This window comes from Stylophora pistillata, chromosome 9 (genome assembly GCF_964205215.1).
Source record: "Stylophora pistillata chromosome 9, jaStyPist1.2, whole genome shotgun sequence".
NCBI lineage: Eukaryota > Metazoa > Cnidaria > Anthozoa > Scleractinia > Pocilloporidae > Stylophora > Stylophora pistillata.
Genome location: NC_142527.1, coordinates 3,598,582 through 3,621,784, shown reverse-complemented (window position 1 = coordinate 3,621,784; position 23,203 = coordinate 3,598,582). Strand labels below are relative to the sequence as shown.

At 42.6% G+C, this 23,203-nt stretch overlaps 1 protein-coding gene, 1 long non-coding RNA gene and 1 pseudogene across 3 annotated transcripts in view; 1 reads left to right on the top strand and 2 right to left on the bottom strand.

The window, feature by feature from the left end:
• The window catches only part of LOC148722826 (zinc metalloproteinase nas-14-like), a 38,689-nt gene that overhangs the window by 4,264 nt on the left and 11,222 nt on the right, over positions 1-23,203 (top strand). The gene's annotated exons all lie outside the window — the stretch shown is intronic.
• The window catches only part of LOC148722827 (uncharacterized), a 65,190-nt pseudogene that overhangs the window by 41,366 nt on the left and 621 nt on the right, over positions 1-23,203 (bottom strand). Inside the window, exons 2-6 of the transcript XR_015991491.1 lie at positions 20,172-21,018; positions 19,981-20,021; positions 14,363-18,161; positions 13,257-13,266; positions 8,557-10,191 (exon numbers count right to left, since the gene is read on the bottom strand). The product of XR_015991491.1 is annotated as an uncharacterized LOC148722827 (transcript). The remainder of the gene's footprint in view (positions 1-8,556; positions 10,192-13,256; positions 13,267-14,362; positions 18,162-19,980; positions 20,022-20,171; positions 21,019-23,203) is intronic.
• Positions 2,180-5,829, bottom strand: LOC148722828 (uncharacterized). Its single transcript, XR_015991490.1, has 4 exons — positions 5,064-5,829; positions 3,762-3,859; positions 3,516-3,590; positions 2,180-2,693 (listed from the first exon to the last, which is right to left on the bottom strand). It is a non-coding gene; the product is annotated as an uncharacterized LOC148722828 (long non-coding RNA).

Sequence of the window (23,203 nt, the reverse complement as noted above, 5' to 3'; positions counted from 1 at the left end):
TCTTTGATAAACAATGATTGGAGCTAAATTGATTCTGAAAAGTTTAAATCAGTTAGAATAACTTGGCATATCCATGGTCATTATCAAATCTTCGAGTTGGTAGAGAACTGGCCCATCGTAAACATGGAATCTGGTATGCTACAGCAAATGGACCAAGTATTTAAATGCACTATTTTCAAATATTTTCTCTATTCCAAGTAAAAAACGCCAGTCTTTGGTGATTATGAAGCTAACTTAAAAGCTTGTGCCCGTAAGTTCATCAGTGACAGCATATTTTAAACCTATACGCCTTGATGCATGCGTACGACCAAGGAAAACACTTTACGGTAAAGCTTGTGGGCCATTAAACGTACTACATGTACATATACTGCTAAAAACAAGAAATCCCAACGAGTTATTAAGCCACATCGATCTTCGCCTTTTATCTTCACTTGTACTGTACTTTTGTAAGTCTTTTACAAAGTCAACTTCGGTTCTCGCTGAAAAGCCATAATTACGTTCGACGAAGGAGAACGCATACTAATGGTGTCGTTTTTACGGAAATCACTCTCGAGGGCTTTATGGACCATTCCCAAGGGGAACGATGGCGATGGTATGGGAATTCGGGCTTTGGGCGCCATTTTGGACTGGTGGACTGGTCGATTGGTAGAATGGTAGGCTGGTGGACTGGTGGACTGGTGGACTGGTGGACTGGTGGACTGGTGGACTGGTGGACTGGTGGACTGGCGGACTGGCGGACTGGCGGACTGGCGGACTGGTAGACTGGTGGACTGATGGACTGGTGGACTGGCGGCCTGGCGGACTGGCGGACTGGCGGACTGGTGGACTGGCAGACTGGCTGGTTGACTGGCTACGTGGCACAAATAGCTTCGATCTCATGTACAAATGTTTTCTTGACTGCCTTGAGCTGAATACACCGATTGCAAATATGGCGGCGAAAATGCGAGTACTGAAAGTGAAGTGAACATATTTTTGTTCGCTCGATGCTTTGAAATTCCTGCGAAACATCTCTCTGAATTTCGATAAACCAGGTCTATAATCATAATGTATTGTATATATTTAGATATAAACTGTATAAAATCAGAATTTGTTCAATAAAACCACAAAAGGTTTATAATGTAGCAGAAGTTACCTTCAGTTTTGATGGATTCTTTATTGAAAAACAGTGGTAGATGACATCTCTACCACCTACATCTGCACGATATCCTGTCTTAACACATCGGTACACAACAATTTTCGGGCGTTCTTCACCGGGATTAAGAAGAAAAAGAGATTCAAAAAGAAAACGGCTTTAGGCACAGTTCACAGAAGTTTAAAGGTTTATTAGACAATGTGTATTCATTACAATTGACGTATTTCCTTTGCGCAGGGCTATACATGGCACAGGAAAGCTAACATTTGTAACATAAATACATACATACCTACATACCTACATAGGTTAATTGACCACTCCCCACAGGGGCTCTTAAGGGCCAACACCCACCCATCCCACCTGCGTGGGAAATTACGTCTCCTACCCCTAACCCTGCCAGGATACGGGGCCTACGATTTATTCGTCCTTATCCGAGAAGACTAGGATATCTATCCATTTCTTGATTATAGAAAGGTAGCAAATTCTCCTCACTTATTTTAAGACCACGAGTATTGGTCCGGCCAGGACCAATACTTATAACATAACTATGTTTTGAATCGTCGATATACCCGTATTTCTTTAATTTTATGCCTAAGTATAATTACAAGCATATCCTCGGAAAATACAGAAAATGTAGAACCTGCTAGCGATTGTAAGCGATTCTAGTCGCGACGTTCCTCATATGAAACTTCCCAAAGGCACCCGTGTACGTACATTTGCATTACAAAAGGCTTCGCAAACAAAATGGAATGAGTCTACTGATCTTGAAATGCCTCCCAAGCATTTTAAAAAAGATTGATGAGCAATTCTTTTCATACCTCTTTGTGTGCTATGGGAATATCTTCGAAAAAAACGCTTCAACAAATTGTAAACAACTCGCACTCGCACAGAGAAACGAGTATAGGGTTTTGCCCTGAGCAACGGTTGCTACCGAAAAGCCTCGCTTTTGTACTTTGATTTACACAAATTACGTTTTGAATTGCGACTCAGCGAACTCATCTCGTTACAAAGTAATTTTACAAGTGGACCACAAAATACGTTCACATGTTGAGTTATACAATTTTCTTTTTTAATTGCAACGTAGTGAACTCATCTCGTTCTAAAGTAATTTTTAAACCGTAGACCACAAAGTACATTGACATATTGAGTTACGCAAGTTTCTCATTGAATTCCAACTTAGTATGCTACTGTTAAACATGATATATCGGTTTGTTCAATGTTGTCCTATTAGTTGTTTTGGTCACTGCCATTATATCAAGTGCAGTACTAAGATGTTGAACTATTAAACCTTATTGTTGTGTTCAACTTTGCCACTGGTTTATGGCACTGACCAAAAGCACCCCACAATCCACTTTCCCTGAATATTTCTGCGCAATCAGTACAATAAAAAAACTTTTACTAGAGATCGAACGCACTTTCCATATCTTCGATGATTACTAGTTATCACGATTAATGTACATTACTTTTAATGAATCAACAAGAAATTAAACTTAGTTTTGCTGTTCGGTCTTGTTTCAGTAGATCGCTCTTCATTGGGTCGATCATTCGCGTCATTCTGCAGCTAATGAGGGAAAAAGCGTTAAATTTAGTTTTGGAGAGTTCGGATGCACTTCGCCGAAGGTCCATTAACTTACCATTAACAAACCTTAGCAGCCTATAGTATAAATTTAACTAGCCTTAGTTTGCACAACTTTGTACTGATCAAGCCCTGATGATATATAGCTCTTTGGCATTACAAAGCTTTACTTTCGAGTCCTAAATTGAGCACTCTTCTAGGATGGGTCAGGTCATGAAATTGCACCATGCTCACTGGTTACTAGTTTAAGCACTCTGGCATGGCCTAGATGAAACCACAAATGTGGAATCATTAGGGGTGGCTATTTGGCGTTACCTCTATCCTAGAATCAGCATTGCACTGATGAGGCCCATCCTAGAATCAGTTTTGCACTGATGAGGCCCAGAGGGCCGAAACAGTCCTGCAGATGTTATAGGTACATATATTGTATATACATAAAAGTAGAGCGCAATCTATGTTGAGTTTGAAAAATACAAATACTACACTTTCATCCCTACAAGCCTGTTTCAGGATTGTTCACCCATCAGGGGAAGATCCCCTGAAGAGTAAGCAATCACGAAACAGGCTTGTAGGGATCAAAGCGTAATCTTCGCACTTTTCTATATTTATAGATATACGTTGGGTTAGGAAAATATTAAGACTACGCTTTCATTCCTACAAGCCTGTTTCGTGATTACCCACTCATCAGAGGATTTTATTGATAAGAATATTCGTAAGGGTGTGGCGGTAAATTTAAATACTTTGTTTCAACTCATCACTGAACAAGGTATATTTAGAATAGTGATAGTCCTGTGAGAAAATACCAACCATTTTTGGGTCTTTTTACTTGCTCTGGGTAGCCTCCATCATCAAGTAATCTTTTACTTTTTCTCTGACTGGACACTGGAATTTAAGAAGATAATTCATCAATTATGAAGAAATAAATGGGATAAAACTACTTTAAAGATAAAGTGTAAAGAAGCAAAATTGAGTGACCTACATCTAGTTGCTCCTACACATCTATTTTGATTAACAGATCACCATTATGGTATAAATGACGAAGAAAGTGTTTACCTGTAGCAGGGCTGGGATTTCTCGAGAACTGAACTCTTTGTTCAAACCCAGGCATGGAGGCAACGTCACTGGGTGTTTGCCGGTACATGTTAAAAGTACTGAAAGATAACAGAGGTTGGTTATGCTCCATTTAATATGAAAACTGTCTTATACTGTACCTGAAGGTTAACTTTTTCACGCAGAGATGTGATTAACGAGTAAATTCTCTTGCTGATTAAAATACGTCATATTTAGTTTTACCATAACTGCGCGGTACTGGGTTAGATATGCATATTATGGTCTGGACCCCCTCGCGAGCGTGTGAGTAAAGTTTTGGGTTTTCGCAGGTGTCGTTTCTCTCAGACTTACAAATCTTGTAAGTGTTATTTTGTTTCGTTCCGTTTCGTTTTCTTTATTCAGTAATATTGTTTTCCTTTTAGTCAACCAGATTGTACGAGTCAGATTAAACAGCTTATATAGATATGGAGTCGAGCATTGAACTTCTTACAATTAAAGTAAATTTTTCAGCAAACAGGTGATGGGAATAGAAACACTTGTATGTCAGACAGGTGCATATCAGCGAGTCAAGTAGTATCTTAAGATAGCACCAAATTGAAATGACTTTCTGTAAGCCGAAGGGGTACAAGGGTGAAAGGTTCACTTGCTCAAACCAGTGCTGTCAATAAGTTTGAAAGTTGATAACAAGTAAAAGCCAGTTGGTGGCCAGGGTATCGTAAACACCATCGTTATTTCATCAAATTACGCACATGATTAGGGACTATTCAGTTAAAATTTGCCAAGCCTTTGCTAACGTCCACAAGAACCTCAACGCAAACTCTTAACGTGCAATTTAATCATTTGTCTAAACTTGCTAAGGGTAAATGCATCCAGCTCAAAAACACAGAGTGTCCTGTACAAACTGTTTTGTTATTTCAACAATTTTGTACAACTTTCCTCCGGGACTGATAGTGTAATGAGGGGAAAAGAAGCTGGCAAGAAATGGCGGACTGCCAAGAGGTTCTGGTAAGCTCTTATTGACAGCTCTGTCAAACACGAAACCTTGGAATTTAAGAGTCATCTTTAAATGTGAGCATGGTGCTAAATACCTTTACCCTTTCACTCCCAAGATCTCAAAAGTAATTCTTCTTATGATGTTAGTTGGAGAATTTGGTATTAGATCAACTGATAATCCCCCGATTTTCTTTTTCTCCTTATTCTCATCACTTGTCTGCTTGATATTCTATTGATATTGTAAGGAGAAATTCTGTCTTGGTCACTTATGGGAGTTGAAGGGTTAAGGGAGCACCAAATGCCTGTAACAACCTCAAACGTTGACTTCTTCCACGGCGAGCAGCCTTGTGCACTGGATTTTCTCCAAGGGAATCCTAAAGCAATGAAATCAGTGGAGTTAAGATTTTACACTCATTTGCTTGATAAGGGAGGGAGAAATAAAGTCTGATAGGCAGAACATAATACGAAACTCCATGGCCAATTAATCTGTGGTTGTGAAATATCAGAAATTACCATGATGTGGGAGTTTTACTCATACGAGTTTCAAACAAAAGAAAAATCGTAAGTTTGGGAACTTTGAAATACCCACAAACTGCAGAAATTTTATGACTTCATTCTTTTCGTCAACAAATTTCTGTCCAAGCCAATTATTTAGTTATGCATGAAGAATGAGTCAGCAACTGCCAGGGTAGAAAACATTAACTTACAATGAGATGGGTTTCAATTGTCTGAAGTCTACTTTGAAAAACAAATATGATAGTTTCTTTAGAAACTATCAGCCTTTATTCATTGAAAAACAAAGTCATACATTTTAAAATTTCTGTCTCAAGTAACAAAACTGTACCAAAAACATAAACGGTTCTGCGGTTTCATAAAATATGTGTAAGCGATCCTCGCTGTAATGAACCAAATTCCGCATGGGCCTGAATTCTTTTTAGGCCTCAGTTCCACTGCTACATACACCGAATGCAAGTATGGCGTGCAATTTGAGTTGCCATTGTTCTGGACTCACTAGCCTCTCACACATGTAGTAATCCTTTTGTGTTTCCACGTGAAGACGAGGCTGGTGAGTCCAAAACAATGACGATTCAAATTGGACGCCATGTTTGCATTCGATGTATAAGAAGGGTTCATTACTGCTATGATCGCTTTTCTACAAACTTTAGGTTAGGGTTAGGATACTAGCAAAATGTATCTTTGCTTTCGATATTGCACGTGACCTGCCCGCGCCTTGTATCACACCAACAAGTAACCACTGGCGAGGAGCCGAGAAGACTTTGGGCTCGAGATTGGGCAATGAGCACCGCATTGTACCAGTCTAAGTATTGGCGTGTGAGCGCTAGAAAAGTGAACTGATTGACGAACACGAGGATCGACTTAAGTACGTCTCTAATACGGTTTAAATTTCGTCAATCAAATCACGTGACTTACTATTTAGCTCCATGGCGTCACAGTATCGGTATCGATATCGAAGAAAAGTATCAATGCCTTACTCGGTATCGTATCGATGGGAAACCCATATCGGCTCATCTTTACCCACTACTTACGATCCTGCCGCAAGGAGAAACCTGCTGACCACGCTTTAAGAAGGAGTTAATCTTCTCCCGAGAATCCAATCAACTAGCGATAATAGTCTGTGAACCAATCATAACAGCGAATGGAAGGAGAACCTTTTGAAAACTTTTAGTTGGATTGCCAACGTCCGGGAAACTTCTTGTTTTGATTATCGTTACTTCCTGACAAACATTTTGTATCGCCGGCCGAAGCGTGGTTGAATTTGAGCGTCGTCGACAAACCCAGGATCGGATTACGGATTGGATCCCGGGTCAGAAAACAAGGGTTTTTGAAGAAATAAAGATACTAAGATATGTTAAGGATGCGGTTCACCTTCGAAAACCAATTTTTTCATTTTTATACCAAACTAATCATTAATAATTTAAGAATAGTTTCCAAGAAAAATTAGTGTAAAATATTGAAACGCTCGCGAATTATTTACGAAAACGTATTTTCAAACTGAATTCGTTTTCCCGCCAAAGTGTCAATAGGCAATTATCACACGTCAACATAAATGACTCCCGTAGGGTTTCTTGCGGTAAAACATCCTGTTCCTTGAATTTTAACTGCGTAAACATCTCCTGATATCGGGTGCATGTGGAAATCTTTGCTATCTGTTTGCGTCAAAACTATACTGTGAATGCAGAAAGATAGAACGAGAAGGGTCCAAGGATCCAGGCAAAAGTAAAAAATAAAGCCTGGCTGTCAGCACACGGGGTAAAGAAATTCGAAGTGGAATGGCCAAAGAATCTCAACGAAACGGATAAAGGCTCGTGGTTTAGCCAATCTTCGCTGCTCACACTCGATTATTTACCATCAAGTTTTACTGCGGGGTACGTAAGCCAGTTGAAACAAGAGGCCACGGACCTATAATCTGGCCGGATATACGGTTCAGAGGGAACGAATTGAAGGCCTTGCTGTTTTAAGCAAAATCGCTATTGAGTGCCTTTCATTGTTTGTTATCATGGAGAGTTATGGAGATTAAGACTTAGGAACAAATTGATGCCATGACAAAATGGAAATACTAAAATCGCCAGATGAAATGCGGGGACTAGTGTAAGTACTGCAGCAAAGTCAACAGACAAGGAATGAGTCACTTTGTGACTTACACCGTTTCTCGGAGAAGTCCAGAATGATGGTAACCATCCAACTCTGCAGAATGATAAACTCATACCTCAGGCCTCCTAGAAAACCAATACTAAGTAAAATCCTGCGTTTATTAAACTTCTGGTTGCAAAAGTCATCACATAATGACGCTGCAATTCAAATCTTTCTCTGCATGCACGAGCCAAATTTCTCCATTTTCCATTCCTGTGTCTACTTTATCCCAAAAGTCGCTCAATAAATATATGTATTTGAACGCGATGATCTTTGCTTACAAGGTTTTCTCCCGCTCATATCTGATAACAAACTTCTAAAGTTTTCTGCCTCTGAACGATCTACCACCAAAGGCAGGCTATAGACCGCAAGTTTTTTGACTTATGGAAATTAAAGATATGTGGCAGTAACTTCCAAAAGCCTTTTTTGTCAGGAAAGTGTAGTTGTTTTGTTCGCCAAATATCATTCGGAAGATAAGTGTAAACTGTGAAAAGCCTGGTTATCGCTTAAGTGTGGCTCAGCACTTCATTAAGCCTGAAACAGTCGATGCCAAAATTCAACCTCGTTCCTAGACTAAGTCCACCACATCAATGAACGCCAATTAAAAACTGCCTTGTGGCGCCTATTGTACATTTTCCTGCACAGGAAAAACCAAACCGGATTTCTGATTCTGGTCCTTACCGGCACAACTGAACCAAAGAACCCTTAAGGTTTGTCACGGGTGCCTTAATAACCGTTGGATAGTTACCCGCAAATTATGTATTTGCTTAGAGTCTCATGAGATGTGAGAAAAAAAAAACCTACTTCGTGTATACGCCAATGTGCCTTCTTTGAATGAATTAGTAGTGTCTGTAGACTCTACGGATTACCTTGAAATTTGGTCCAAAGAATTCCAAGATATTAACCTTAAATACCGTGTGAGAGAATTTCGTTTATCTAAGTGCATCTTCCGCAATGGCCTCCTACTTAAAACGCTCGGTTCAGGTTTAATCAGTAAACTTGACAGAAAAATTGTAAAGCAAACAGTAAGAAAATCGAAAAATCCCACACGGATTTATCAACCGTCTTAATTTATTTACATAAAGGGTATATATTGGGTAACCCCCAGATTATAATGGCTGTTAACGGCCTTTTTATATTCTTCACCCAATACCTTTTGCCTGATGTTAAGCGCTCCCTGGTCTGCCTCAGTGGCTGAGGTGCGGTCTCCAAGTGTATGCTGGGTAGTCCCCAGGCTATAGTAGCTGTCAGCAGTCTTTTCATGTTCTTCACCCAATACCTTTTGTCTGATGTTAAGTGCTCGCTTGTGTGACTCTGCGGCTGAGTTGTGATCTTTAAGTGCATATTGGGCAATAATAATAATAATAATAATAATAATAATTTTCACTGCTAATCGCTGTAGCAAAGTACGGCAACGACGCAGCTCAACAAGGTAGAACCGAAAGCTTACAAGCCCCAGGCTATAGTAGCTGTGAGCAGTTCTCTCATGTTCCTCACCCAATACCTTTTGTCTGATGTTAAGTGCTCGCCGGTGTGACTCAGCGGCTGAGGTGTAATCTTTAAGTACATATTGGGTAGCCCCTAGCTCATCGTAGCTCTCAGCAGTCTTTTCATGTTCTTCACCCAATACCTTTTGTCTGATGTTAAGTGCTCGCTTCTCTGACTCAGCGGCTGAGGTGTAATCTTTAAGTGCATATTGTGTAACCCCCAGATTATGGTAGCAATTGGCGGTCTTCTCATGTTCTTCACCCAATACCTTTTGTCTGATGTTAAGTGCTCGCTTGTGTGACTCAGCGGCTGAGGTGTAATCTTTAAGTACATATTGGGTAGCCCCTAGCTCATCGTAGCTCTCAGCAGTCTTTTCATGTTCTTCCCCCAATACCTTTTGTCTGATGTTAAGTGCTCGCTTGTGTGACTCAGCGGCTGAGGTGTAATCTTTAAGTGCAACTTGGATAGCCCCCAGATTACGGTAGCTATTAGCGGTCTCATCATGTTCTTCATCCAAGACCTTTTGTCTGATGTTAAGTGCTCGCTTGTGTGACTCAGCGGCTGAGGTGTAATCTTTGAGTGCATATTGGGTAACCCCCAGATTATGGTAGCTATTAGCGGTCTTCTCATGTTCTTCACCCAATACCTTTTGTCTGATGTTAAGTGCTCGCCTCTCTGACTCAGCGGCTGAGGTGTAATCTTTAAGTGCAACTTGGATAGCCCCCAGATTACGGTAGCTATTAGCGGTCTCATCATGTTCTTCACCCAACACCTTTTGTCTGATGTTAAGTGCTCGCTTGTGTGACTCAGCGGCTGAGGTGTAATCTTTAAGTGCATATTGGGTAACCCCCAGATTATGGTAGCTATAAGCGGTCTTCTCATGGTCTTCACCCAATACCTTTTGTCTGATGTTAAGTGCTCGCTTGAATGACTCAGCGGCGGAGGTGTAATTGTCAAGTGCATATTGGGTAACCCCTAGCTCATCGTAGCTATCAGCAGTCTTTTCATGTTCTTCACCCAATACCTTTTGTCTGATGTTAAGTGCTCGCTTGAGTGACTCAGCCGCTGAGGTGTAATTGTCAAGTGCATATTGGGTAAGCCCCAGCTCATCGTAGCTGTCAGCAGTCTTTTCATGTTCTTCACCCAATACCTTTTGTCTGATGTTAAGTGCTCGCTTGTGTGACTCAGCGGCTGAGGTGTAATCTTTAAGTGCAACTTGGATAGCCCCCAGATTACGGTAGCTATTAGCGGTCTCATCATGTTCTTCACCCAACATCTTTTGTCTGATGTTAAGTGCTCGCTTGTTTTTTTTTTATGTTTAAGGCGGACGGCCAGGCTCCCGTGAGGGCGGTGCAATGCCTGCCGACCTAAATGTCTAATCCAAACCCGCCGCCAGAGTGCAAGGGCTTGAGGGTTGGGACCGCCATAAACGGAGGGCCCACCAGGACGCCAAACTCGCTGGGGGATCGAACCCCACCTTCCAGGTTAATCACACACTTTCAAAGATTAAACTCCCATGCTCAGATTAGTGATAATGGTTAGTAAAAGCACCAAAAAACCACGCATACCCGCTAACACACTTACCTACAACAGTAGGGACAAAAGCAAACAAAAACATGGAGAAAACATGAATAGAACAGAACCACTGTGCAGTACACCAATGAAGGAGACCCAGCACAAGTGGCTACATGACAGACACAACAGGACTGAGACGGAACAAAACCCCTGTGCAGTACACCAATGAAGGAGACCCAGCACAAAAGGCAACATGACGGACACAGGAACACACGGGGGAGAAGGGGGAGAACTAAAGATTGAAGACCAGAGAGTTGCCTGAGACAGAAGCAATAACGCCACGAGCGCACCACTGTCTGTGGAAGAAGCGACGACGTCTGCTAGATTTGCACCGCCTGAAGGCTAGAGGTAGATAAAACTTCAAGCGGGCTTTAATGGACGCAATCACCGCAACGGCACCAGGACGAACATTACGGAACCGGTAATCGTTCCTACACAACCAAATACAGTACTTAGAAACATTAAGAAGAAACATTCACTCGTCTTAAACCCGAAAAGAACATGACGTAAAAGAATGACAGGACTCATAGGGGAGAAAACGAACAACAAAGACTGGACCCAGGAGAGAACACTCTGAGCAAGCGGACAATAGTAAAACAGATGCTCAAGTGACTCAAACTGGGGACCGCAAAAACAGAATGGAGAAACCGACAAACCAAAAAGAGAGAGACGCCGAGCAGTGTACAGAACGCCATGCGCAATCTTCCAGTTAAGGTCGGTGACACGACGATCCAGGTCGAACATAGACAGGGTACGCCACGTGGCAGGCCAATCAAGATTAGGGAATTGAAGTTCATACTTGTACACACAACGGGGCTGGACCATGTTCTCAGAAAGGAGATACAAATAGCATGACTTAGAAGACATGCTGACAACAGGGGAACAGACCAAAGGAGACGAAGAAGCATAAACAAGGCAATCCCTGGACGTGGCAAAAGACCCATCAAGTTTCTGCCACGCCGGGATGAGAGACTGGTAGAATGGTGGCAAGGCTCTAGAGTCAACAGAAAAAGGGCGGGAAAACGCAACGAGAGGAGAGACACCAAGGACAGACTGAAACCAAAACGACATCGGTGTGACCCAACTGGAGGGAGAGGAGGCAAACCTCCTCACCCATTGACCCAGAAGAGCCCACACCTTGAAGCGAACACTGACCACTGAAAAACCACCAAAAAGAGCTGGCTTCACTACTGCAGCGCGGGCGACGAGCTCCCGCTTGCCAGACCAAAAGAATGAAAACACAAGTCGAGTAAGCTCCGTCTCCACCCAAGCCGGCATGTGGATGAGTGACGCCACATACCAGACCCGGGAGAGGGCGAGAGCATTAATAACGAGAGCCTTGCCGCGAAAGGTCAGAACACGTGAACGCCAGGATTTGAGAACATGGTCCACCGCAGAAATGCGCGGGCGCCAATTATCCTCTTCCAGGTTACCAGGACCGATAAACACTCCAAGGACCTTGAGTTTCGAAGGTGTCCAATCGAAAGGGACGGGGGAGTCCGTACGGCCCCGCCAGCCGCCCAACCAAAGGCCCTTGGACTTTCCGAAATTGATCTTTGACCCGGACGCCCGCTCATACTGATGATAAACTTCCAGAGCAGCTTTGATCCCATCGTCGGATGTTAAAATGAACGACGTGTCGTCAGCATACTGAGATATGGGGGATAGTGGGGGACACCCCGGGAGGGAAAGGCCAACGATACGGGGGTTGGAGCGAATACTACAGGCAAGGACCTCCGAGACCAAAACGTACAGCAGAGGAGACAGGGGACACCCCTGCCGGACACCTCGCGAGAGACCGAAAAACGGTGTCAGATGACCATTTACATTAATGGCACTTTGGACCTGCCAGTAAAACAAGTCTACCCAAGCAATGAATTGGGGGCCGAAACCCATGGTGACAAGGGTAGATCGCAAAAAGCCCTAATCCACCCGGTCGAAGGCCTTTTCTTGGTCGAGGGATAAGATTGCAACCGCGGTGCCCGTAGACTCAGCATAACTCACAACATCACGGAGAAAGGTGACATTCTCCCCTATGAACCGACCCGGCATTCCACACGTCTGGTCCCGGTGCACGACCAGGTGAATGACACGGAGGAGCCGGCCAGCAATGGTTCGTGATGCCAGTTTATAGTCGACATTCAACAGCGAAATGGGACGCCAATTCTTTGGATCAAGACGATCCCCCTTTTTAAAAGACAACGAGATCACACCTCTACGCTGAGAGAGAGACAAAGAACCGGAGGAAAAACAGTCGTTAAGAACAGCTACGAGATCAGCACCGACTACGTCCCAGAAACGAAGATAGAACTCCGCTGGAAGGCCATCCAGTCCAGGAGCCTTGTTCCGCTTCATGCCCTTGAGAGCCTCATAGACCTCGAGGGGGGTGAGGAGGCCCTCACAACTATCAGCCCGATCTCGCGGAAGGACAGAAGACAGATTACCCAAAAGAGAAGATTGGATCAAAGTGTCAGTAGGAGAAGCCGTATATAAGTCGGAATAGAAAGAGCCGAGAGTGGCACACAAAGCAACAGAAGAAGAAACAATAGAGCCACCGGGCTCTCTCAGCGCAGAGATGCGGCGGTCGGCAGACCGCTTCTTTTCCAGGCGGAAGAAATAGGCCGAGGAGGACTTTCCCTCCTCAACCCACTTAACTCTTGATCGCACTTGAGCACCCTTGGCAACGTAGGTGTCCATAGCTGCCAGATCCGCCAGCGCAGATCGGTAAGGGCCCGCGCAGGAGGTCATGCCAGCATCCAGCTTGGCCCGAAGATGATCGATCAAGCGAACGAGGGCAGCCCTCGATGCAGTTGTTTGAGATGACTTTTTGCGACAGTACCTGATGGTAAGGCCTTTTATCCGACCTTTCCCGCGGTCCCACCATTTGGCGAGAGAGGGGAAGCCAGGAAGGGTACGACGCCACGAAATCCACTCTTCCCTAACGAGCTGGCAATATTCCGGGTCATCTAACATGGATGTGTTCAATTTCCAGTAGCCTGGCCCAGGTGGGACGACGTCGGGAACAGAGACAGACAGCACTACTGCACTGTGGTCCGAAAAGGGGCAGAAGTACATAGCGCAAGAGGACACCGATGGGAGCCAGGCAAAGGGCACCCCAAACAGATCAATGAGCGACGCCAAACTGCCATCCCACCTGGTCCAGGTGAAACCCGAGGAGGAGGGATGGAGGTAACGCCACACATCCATAACACAACATGCCTCGAAAAGCTGGGCCAGCGAAGAGGAACTGTCTCTGTATGAACTTGCAGGTTCAGAACCACGCCGGTCAAGGGCTCGGTCAAAAACGGCGTTGAAGTCCCCAGTAAGCACAGTAGGACAGATGGATCGACTTTTGAATGGAGGTCATCAAGGAATTTATTCCGCGCAGGGTTGCAGTTAGGGGCATAGACACCGACCACACGGAAGACTTTGCCAAAGAGGGAGAATTCACATTGCAGATAACGACCATCGGCAGACCAGGAGTTTAGAAGAGATAAAGAAGAACGATAGAGAATAACACAACCACACGACTGAACAGAACCAGGAGCAAACACAGACGAAAAGCCGGACGATGAAAACCACAAAGAACACTCAGCCAGAGTGACACAATGAGTTTCTTGCAGGCAGACAACATCAACCTTCATGGGGAGGGAACGCAACCACTGCAGAAAGCCAAACCGTTTTAGACTGGTCCCGCAGACCATTACAGTTTAAGGCAAGGATGGAAAGAGCCATCACTGAGCACAAAAGGGAAGCCATCATGCTTAGGTCTTCTTCTTACCGCCCGAGGACCTCTTGCCAGCCTTACCCAATGCTGCTGCAGATGGTTTTGCAAGCTTCTTACGCCGGGACAAAGCCGACGTAGCCGGAGGTTCTGGATCCGGGTCTTGTGTCACTCAGCGGCTGAGGTGTAATCTTTAAGTGCATATTGGGTAACCCCCAGATTATGGTAGCTATTAGCGGTCTTCTCATGTTCTTCACCCAATACCTTTTGTCTGATGTTAAGTGCTCGCTTGAGTGACTCAGCGGCTGAGGTGTAATTGTCAAGTGCAGATAAGGTAACCCCTAGCTCATCGTAGCTCTCAGCAGTCTTTTCATGTTCTTCACCCAATACCTTTTGTCTGATGTTAAGAGCTCGCTCCTGTGACTCAGCGGCTGAGGTGTAATCTTTAAGTGCAACTAGGATAGCCCACAGATAATGGTAGCTATTAGCGGTCTCCTCATGTTCTTCACCCAATACCTTTTGTCTGATGTTAAGTGCTCGCTTGTGTGACTCAGCGGCTCAGGTGTAATCTTTAAGTACATATTGGGTAGCCCCTAGCTCATCATAGCTCTCAGCAGTCTTTTCATGTTCTTCACCCAATACCTTTTGTCTGATGTTAAGTGCTCGCTTGTGTGACTCAGCGGCTGAGGTGTAATCTTTAAGTGCATATTGGGTAAGCCCCAGATAATGGTAGGTATTAGCGGTCTTCTCATGTTCTTCACCCAATACCTTTTGTCTGATGTTAAGTGCTCGCTTCTCTGACTCAGCGGCTGAGGTGTAATCTTTAAGTGCATATTGGGTAACCCCCAGATAATAGTAGCTATTAGCGGTCTTCTCATGTTCTTCACCCAATACCTTTTGTCTAATGTTAAGTGCTCGCTTGAGTGACTTAGCAGCTGAGGTGTAATTGTCAAGTGCATATTGGGTAGCCCCTAGCTCATCATAGCTCTCAGCAGTCTTTTCATGTTCTTCGCCCAATACCTTTTGTCTGATGTTAAGTGCTCGGTTGTGTGACTCAGCGGCTGAGGTGTAATCTTTAAGTGAATATTGGGTAACCCCTAGCTCATTGTAGCTGTTTGCAGTCTTTTCATGTTCTTCACCCAATACCTTTTGTCTGATGTTAAGTGCTCGCTTGTGTGACTCAGCGGCTGAGGTGTAATCTTTAAGTGAAAATTGGGTAACCCCTAGCTCATTGTAGCTGTTTGCAGTCTTTTCATGTTCTTCACCCAATACCTTTTGTCTGATGTTAAGAGCTCGCTTGTGTGACTCAGCGGCTGAGGTGTAATCTCTAAGTGCATATTGGGTAACCCCTAGCTCATTGTAGCTGTTTGCAGTCTTTTCATGTTCTTTACCCAATACCTTTTGTCTGATGTTAAGTGCTCGCTTGTGTGACTCAGCGGCTGAGGTGTAATCTTTAAGTGAATATTGGGTAACCCCTAGCTCATTGTAGCTGTTTGCAGTCTTTTCATGTTCTTCACCCAATACCTTTTGTCTGATGTTAAGTGCTCGCTTGTGTGACTCAGCGGCTGAGGTGTAATCTCTAAGTGCATATTGGGTAAGCCCCAGCTGATTGTAACTGTTAGCGGTCTCCTGGTGTTCTTCTCCAAGCAATTGAATTTCGATGTCGAGTGCACGCTTGTAGGACTCAGCAGCTGCGTTATAATCTCCTAGTGCGTATTTTGATAACCCTAATTCGCAATGTGCATGGGCGGTCTTCCTATCTTCTTCACCGAAGAGTTCTAGGATGATGGTTAGAGCATGTTGTTTCGAACTGACAGCTTCTGAGAAGAGACGCAGGCAATGTTGATTTTGTCCTCGAAGCGAATACCACTTTGCTAGAGCCTCCTTGTGCATACTTGAGCTGTCGTGTTCTTCGTCCGTTGTCCTTTTTTGTAGTGAACTTAGATGATAGGTGATACGTTTCTGAGTTAGTGATAAACCTTCCTGATAATTATGCGAATTTCTCAGCATGCTAATGGTGTTTTCTTCAAATTTAAACCAGCCCGGTTTGGTCATTTCATTGGTTGACTCAATGCCTTGAAGCATTCCGAACAGTAACTTGATTGAAAACTCAATGATTTCAGCTGAAGATATTTTTGCAATAGCTTTGCCCACAAGATAGGTCACTTCAACTTGAACTGGTTCGTTTCCAAGATTTTCTGTACTTGAGGGTACTCTGTCTTCATTCCCATAATTTGCTTCTCCATCATTGTCCGGAATTACTAATAAATGCATGTCTCCTGCTTCTCTGCATTCTTGCACGGCTCTATCATAGAACGTGGCTGACATCTCGTAATCGCTTTTTGCGCATCGATAGAAAATAGCGAGGATTTGAAATATCATAAGTCTCAGAACTTTGTGTTCAGCAGTGTTGTTCAGAAGGGAAATAGCTTCTTGTAAACTTCTTACTCCATCTTCCGTCTTTCCTACCACAAGCTGATAGATGCCAGAGTAGCACAAGTGTTTGCCTTTCTCTTCAGGACAAATGGTAGCCGTTGAACTTTGAAGTTTACTGGCCTCCGAAAGCAACAGCTTTGTTTTTTCACTGTGTCCCCAGGTCATATAGCCGAACGCTTTGGACTGAAGTAGTTGTCTGTGGAGAACAGTTCGTCCAAGCTGGCTAGCTGCCTCTATTGCCGATTGAAAAATCTTTTCAAAATTAGGTTCGTTGTTGAAGAAAGCAGTATCAAGAAAAAACTCGGCTTTTGCCAAAACTTGAAAAACTCTGTCCGCTATCTTGCAATCTGAACAACCATCCATCAAACTTTGGACAATGCTTCTTTCATCGTCGAAGAACTCGATCAATGCTTTCATAGAGTGTCCTGTGAGGAACATCTCATTAAGTTTCTCAACAAATCCAATGTAGAATGATAAAAAGCGAGTGTTTGCGTTCAGAATCGTTTCTTTCATGATATGTTCACCCTTGTCTCTTGCAAATGACTGTAAGAGTTTGTGAATGGAGAATTTATCCGAACTGGAGCTTTTATCCAGGAGAGCCCTCCCTTGCAGTCTTCCCAAAACTTTCTTGGTTTCGGTGAACCTCGTTAGTCCTAAAACAGCTGTGGCAATCTTAAGATCAAATTTATCTGGAAGAACACTCAAGGACACCAGTGCTTCTTGGTCCTGCGAAGAAAGTCTCTGGAAAGACGATTCAAATAGGGTTTTAAGTCTAGCATCACTGGGAAATTCTGGGTTGTCCAGCAATTCGAGTGGGTTATTTTTTGTCCGCATTAAGTCATCAAGATCTGCACTACATTGGACGGAATCCTCGGGGAGCGACTTACACAACAACCATATCGCTAAGGGCACCTGCCCACATATTTGCACGATTTTTGTTGGGTCAGAAGCGCTCAAATTTGGAAGAAGCTTTTCCACTAACTCTTTTGAGGATGAGTTGTCGAGTTCTCCTATTCTGATGGACTTGTGTCCATGTAGGGACATATGCAAATAGGCCATTGACTCCCGAGTGGTTAAAAGAAATTTGACCTTTTCGCTACGGTTGAGAATATCTTTCAGCAGATTCACAGTCTCCTCTTTTACATTTGGCTCGCCACATTCAAGCAAATCATCGGCATTATCGAGAATCAACACGCATGGATCCGATAGCCTTTTAAAAATGAAACCAATTTCATCGGCAGGTGTCAAATTCTGATTTTCCGATTCTCCGGTTCGAAAGTGGCTGAGTAGCTTTGAGGTTAAATCACCTTTTGACTTAAGCCCACGCAGTGAGATAAAGTAGACAGGTAGCCCGCGATTTTGAAGTTGGTGACCAACAACGATTGCGGTAGACGTCTTTCCAAACCCTGGTGACCCCCAGACCGATACGAGACGGGTCGACTCCGAAGTCACGTGACCAATAATCTCTTCACATTCTTTGCCACGGCCAGTAAAGTTGGGAGGGAGATGAAGTCGTAAAGCGCATGGTATAAATCCTACAAGGAAGGTTTGTTTTAGGCAAAAATATATAATTAAAGAAGCGCCTTTGACATGATAATTTAGTATGCACTTAAAATTTGTATTGGTACAAGGGAAAGAAAAAGAAAACACAAAACCGAACAAATAGATAACATTCAACTGTGCTCTATTCTGTAGCTTGTAATGGCATTGGCATGGAAGAGGCATCAGTTGAGTAGATTTTATGTTTGTTCTTTTTATGCACATTTAATCATTTAACATGTGGCACAAATGCGTTATTCAGTAGTAAAGATTGAAATGAACTTAAAAACCAGATTTCATGTGACTTACGGTCTCTTTCTCACAGGTCACCCTCATTCTTGCGCTGATGAACGCCATTGAAATGGATGAATTAGATGAAGCAGTATTACTGTGTTATGAAAGCGTATTTAAAACCGTAAAATCTTGAGAAAAGAAATTCTGAGTGGTTTTTCATGCAGTTCCTTTTTGCCTCGCAACTAAACTTGTTTTCTCTTAGCATTATGTGCCAAGGAAGTGAAACGTCTGTGAAGGACACTAAATAATGAGTAACGTGAAAAAATTCGAATAAGTAAAGATTTGGTAAAACATTTGACAATGAAAAACTGCGATAAAATATTATAAGGCATGACACGACGTTTCGACGTTTCCAGAACGTCATTATCAAGTAAACTAAAATAATAAAATCGAGCATACATATAATGAAGCGGTGAATAAATTACAAAACGTTAAAAGCTAAACAAAGAGTTTAGCCCTAATGGAATCGCTCTGGGTGTTTAAATTTCACTATGGAACTTTCCAACAACGATTCAATTCCTTTTATTGCAACGTTGATAACAAAGAACGGCAACAAGCTGGAGACTCAGGTCTATCGTAATCCTACGAACACGGGCCTTTTACTTCACTTTCAAAGTCACACCGATTTGCGCTACAAGAAGTGTCTTATCAAAACAATGGTTCATCGTGCAAAGGAATTGTCCTCTACGCACCAAGCATTCGTCGATGAGTGTAGGCATCTAAAATCTATGTTTCATCGCCTTGGTTACCCTAGTTCTTTAGTGAACTTTATTATCGACAAATGTGATTATTCCTCTACACCAGATACTAAGACAAAATCTGTTGAAACTTTAAGAGTCAGTATTCCTTTCAAAGATCAAATCTCAGTGAACATTGCCAAAAGACAAATGCGCGATCTCAGTTCAAAAATTGGCATTGATGTACAACCAGTCTACACCAGTAAGAAACTTGAGCAGGACCTAAAGCTTAAAGAAATCAAGCCACGCATCGTAAATCAGCATAGTGTTGTTTACTGTTTTAAATGTGATTTGTGTGATTCAAATTACGTCGGATATACGACGCGCCATCTGTTTCAACGCATTGCTGATCATCGATACTCTGCCATTGGTCGCCACCTGAGAGATGCCCATGGGAACATTGACTTACTCAATGAGAGCCAGTTTAGAATGCTTAAAAAATGCAGCACGAAATGGGATTGTCTTGTTTATGAAATGTTGTACATAAGAACAATAAGGCCCAATTTAAACACCCAGAGCGATTCCATTAGGGCTAAACTCTTTGTTTAGCTTTTAACGTTTTGTAATTTATTCACCGCTTCATTATATGTATGCTCGATTTTATTATTTTAGTTTACTTGATAATGACGTTCTGGAAACGTCGAAACGTCGTGTCATGCTTTACAATATTTTATCGCAGTTTTTCATTGTCAAACGTGAAAAAAGGTGTAAATAATCACCAAATCGCCAGGTTGAACCCTGAAAATGTATGGTTCACACTGTGATCACATCAGTTGTCATTTACCTGGAATTTTCTCCTTCATTAGGTCTTTCACGCCTTGATTTCTGTATAACTCGGCAATATTCTGAAGAATCATTCCTTGACTAGCAGCGATTGCCTCTTTCAGGTTCTCGGTGTCTTGTTTTTGCGATCGTTGTAGGTTGTGTAGCTCATCTTTAACATCTTCCCTGACAATTCTGCTTTGAGCTTGAAACTCGGCAAACTTGGTTTCAATCTTTTCTTGGGTGGCAGCATTTGCAGATTTGATTGTTTTCCTTACGTCTTCAGTGCCTTCCTGATGAGACTTCTGTATAACCTTCAAGTCATCCTTAACTTCTCTAAGGAACTCGTTTTCTTTTTGAAGCTCTGTTCTGACGTCATTTTCTAACTTCCGAACTTTCTCGGTAGGAAAGTCAGACTCAGTCAAACTTCCAACAGCATCAATGGGGCTAGTGCTAACTCCCAGGGCTTTGATCGCGTCTTTAGCGAGTTGAATATATTGATCAAATGTTTTTTTGTCCAATTCGGATTTATTTAAATGACAGAGTGAATTTCTCAACATTCGAAGCTGATCAATCGCCAATGCAAAGGTTTCTGCTTTATTTCCAGTGAGGCTAACCACAGAAGAATGGAAAGTACCACGTGGTAACTTACAGGGCTTCAAGTATAACTCATGGAGTATCCTGTGATGGCCTTTGCTGTCTGGCAAAGCAAAGGACCGTGCATAGATGGTGGCCTGGAACAGGGCTGTACAATCCCATTCATCATAGGAGAGATGTGTGGGGACCTTGGTTACTCCACTCTCAGTACTTAAGAACAAGTTACGCACCGCATTAGAGTCATCCCAGGGCTGGAAACCGGGCAGTGACGCGAAAGTATTGTTCCACATCTGTTTGAAAGCTTGGCGCAATGCCTTGGGGATTTCATTGAGCACGACGATGGTAAACTTGAGGTAATTCAATTGCTCGTTTGTGAAAGGTTGTAAAGCCATTCTAGTCAACGACCAGGTCTCCCGGAATCCCGCTCAATTCATCGATTTATTTAAGCCTTCGCCAGTTAAGCCTGATAAAATAAAAAACACACAAAGCTAAATGTTAATTCCATAAGTTCCGTGCTATTCATAATGGATTGGTTTTCTTTACAAATGTTTCCTTTTGATTTTTAAAGAAGAGTCACTTTACATCTTGCTTTGTGAAGCACTTTGGTCGACCAGTTTGTGAACTATGGTTTCCAACGTGCCTCACACGCCGGCAACGGATGAAGCCCAAGGACTTCAAGAAGAAACCGAATCTCCAGACGTTCAGGTCTTAGTTCACAAATGGAAATGCTGGATTAGGAATTTTCGATGGAAGTTTGTAGACCTCTAGTCTTTTGTGACTGCAAAATTGCAATTCTATGAAGGACTTTCGCGCGAATGTTTTCAATTTAACTGGGCTCTATTACCAGCTGCTTTTCGAAATGTGAGCCCGCAAAGACCACTCGAGAGGGAGCGTCCGAACTAAAGCCAACAATTTAAGCAGCTACTAGTATAGAAGACAAAAGGGCCCGCGACTGAGCTGCGTTCTGGCTCAAATGTCGCTTCAATCACATTTCCATGTGATCTCCGGGTGAGAGGATGAAAGTGCTTGCCCTAGGAAACAACTTTCTTTTAGCTGGTCTTTTTTGACGCTGCTTTCCTTTGTTTCGTTTGAGCTTATTTTCTGTGCTATCTTACCTGGGGAATTCCAGGTACTGCCAAAATGCGTTCTTTTGTTCATTGTTGCCTATGTAAAGTCGGAGAGGAACAATTTCTAGTCAAATCTGTCAGTTTCTCCAATATAGTAAGGCTATATTACCAACTTAGCGCGAGCAAACAATTACAGCACCCAGCTTTGCAAGAAAAAAATTCCGAGAAAACAGCAAGAGGTGCGCTGAAGTGTGATACACTCCATGATTACTTCTATCTATGAGAAGTAATTAGGTGTACTTTTTGGTCAAATAGAAGAAAGGAATAGTAAGAAAAGAAATAAGAGAATGAAGTGCGACTCACAGGGATTTGCATCCTTTCATCCTTACAGCAAAAATACAAGAATATAAATTGTATAATTATTAAAAAAATCAGTAGCCTCGAGTTATTGTGGAAGGGTTTATCTTTGAATTCTCAGTCATTCTAGTCCGTATATATGGCAGTAGGGAAAAAATGGACTTGAACTTTACTCTTCGAAACGCCGCAACCACATGGTAAGACCGCCATTTTGGGAATTGTAAAGATATAATGCACCGCAGTCGCAGGCCGCACCACCTGAGCTTTATGCAAGTCCATGGCAGTCTTAAATACTGTGATGAAATAATCTAAGTTTACTCTTTATGCTTCACTTGTCATCACTGTATCGGATCGATAGGGATTTTTCAGGGATGGGAAAATTTATCAGTTTTTCATGCGGTTTTCGCTTTTGATTGAATTTTTTTTTTTTTTTTTTTGCAGTTTTAAGGTTTTCAAAGATTTTTTCCTATTTCCCCCCAACCACCCTGTGACTGATTAAGTTGGAATATAAAGCCCTTTCCAGTAAATTTAATGCTATAAGCTCACTGAGAGCATAGAACTTCTAATTTCCCTAGGCGTCCACTTGGTTAAAGCCAGAGAAACATAATTCCTCAGCATATTTGACTAATTTTGTAATTCCGATCAGCTATCTCGCAGGATCACATCGCATTTGATTAATGCCGCTTGATCAAATGTTTTCACTCGCCTCGCTCTCGTATTATAGCTTCAATACTTCGAATTTGTCCTCAAAAAGAGGAGCCTTGTACATCTTCGGTCAGATAGCACATTTCAGAACTTTTTATATCTAAGCAGAACGGTACTTTCGATCTGTGGTCTTGTTCCTTTGCAGTCTTGTTGAAAAATTCTTTCCGCTCAGTAACCCTGAATGCCAAAACATTAAAAAACACAATGTGGTACGAAGCTGCTGTTATAGTTGATCAATCCTTTTGTTCTCTCTCTTTAACACTGTTTGTTAATTTGAAAACCGCCTTATTACATGATCAGTTTTAAGTCAGTTTCGATAAAGAAGTCCCTTTGTTATATCTTCAAAACACATTGAAAAAGTCTACCGAGGGCATTGAAATGTTTGATATCCTTCGGCGTCTTGTTGGGATAGCCCTTTGCGTACAAAATACCGATGCAACTATTTCAATGTTGTGTTGCATACTTGCATGCTAAGTGAAATTACTCAAAAAGCAAAGATATTGAACATAAATCAGCGCT